The following is a 1813-nucleotide window of genomic DNA, read 5'->3' on the forward strand; positions in this document are numbered from 1 at the left end:
GTAACCTGCACCTGCCGGCGAATTACGGCAGTGCCACCGCGACGATTGGCGGCGGATTGGCGCGTCCCCCCCGCTCGCCGCGTAGTTGGAGTTGCCCACCAAGTCGCCGTCGGTCATGGAGATCTTGATGTCCCTGAGTAGGCCCTTGATGTCGCGGAGCTCGGATCCGGTTGGGATGCTCATCGTAAAAGAATTCTTTTCGTCGACGGAGGGGCCCCTAGGCAACGTTGCGTCTTGCAGACGCGGCCGAGACGCGGGAGACGCGAGTTCCGGGACGCGGCAGGACGCGGCCAAGACGCCCCGGGACGCGGCCGAGACGCGCCGGAGACGCGGGACGCGGCCGGGACGCGAAAAAAAAGACGCCAGAGACCACCCCAGGACCGAACCCACGACCACGAAAGACGACCCCGGGACCGAAGCCAGACCCGCGGGACGCGAGAGACGCGCGAGAGACGCAGCCCAGACGCGGGACGCCGGCCCAGACGCCGGCCAGACGCCGCCAGACGCGGCCGAGACGCCCCAGACGCGGCCAAGACGCGACTTCCGAGACGCGCCGGAGACGCCGGAGGACCTGGCGGAGACTGCCCGGGGACTTAGCGAAAGACGCCCAGACCGCGCGTTGCCTAGGGGCCCCTCGACGGTCTCAAAGCTAGTTTACCCTCTTTACGTAGGAATTTTACTCCACTTACAGAAGCGCATGACGATAGAACTGTGACTGCAATCGAGAGGTAGCCCACGATTTATGGCTCAGTTTTCGTCGTAGCTTCAATACGGGTTCGATGCGCGAGCCACCTTGCGCTGCGTTGGCGAGAGAAAGACGTCAACTTGAGAGGTTTTTTTTGTGCCTTTCACCACGCGCGTCAAGTTTCTCTGCGCAGCGAAGAATCAAATGCCCATGCAGACATTGTCGAATTGAAAACGATCGTGGCTCACCTGGAGGTATATCATCACTATGAGCAACCCTGTAATCGTGCCACTAGCGCTTGCGTTTGGAATTGACTCGGGAACAAGCTTTTGAATTGAGAACTTGGTATGTTTCCCCAATTTTTTCACAGTGGAGTGCAAGATCTTAGCGAGAAAATAAGGAGCTCGGAACGTACCTTGGCCAGGCAAACTCAAAAGGTCTTGAATCATCTCCAGGTTACTGCAATCAATTATATGAGCAACGTCAATATATTCATATTAGATCACATATCCTATAAAGAACCTGTATGGAGATTCAACGTGTACCGTTCTTAGCTTAGAGCTGCCAATCGATTTGTCCACTCTTGATGATGAACATGTGTGTCTTCCGAAATCATGGTATCACCATTACCACACAGGTATCATCCGCTTTGGGATACATATGCCATATAGCCATTATGCTCAGTAAATATTTACATGTTAAAATTCTAAGTTGGTGATCAGTGGCTATAGACTTATTCTGCAGGTGCCATTGCGGTACGAGCTCGTTTACAACGGTTCACGGTCGCTGGTAATTGAACCAGAATTTCCAAGAGCTTGGAGTTACACCTATCCTTGATTAGGTTCGTGATGGTGTAGCATCTAGAGATGGTGGATTCACGTTTCCATTGTTTCGAAGGGTGTGTCCTGTAGTAAGTCGGAAGGCTCGCGATCAAATCCCTTGCAGGAAACAGAACGGCGAAGGTTTGACAGGGCGGTGGGACTTCTTGGGGCAGGTTTGACTAACGTTTGTCCCATCTCATCTTATGTACTCACAATAGACATTGACCAACTTCATTATGCAAGGGGCCTGTCCCTCAACCGCCACTTGTCTCTTCTTGGCAAACTAAGGGTTCTTCTAGATCATGAA

This window comes from Aureococcus anophagefferens (assembly GCF_000186865.1).
Source record: "Aureococcus anophagefferens unplaced genomic scaffold AURANscaffold_26, whole genome shotgun sequence".
In the NCBI taxonomy this organism is placed as follows: Eukaryota; class Pelagophyceae; order Pelagomonadales; family Pelagomonadaceae; genus Aureococcus; species Aureococcus anophagefferens.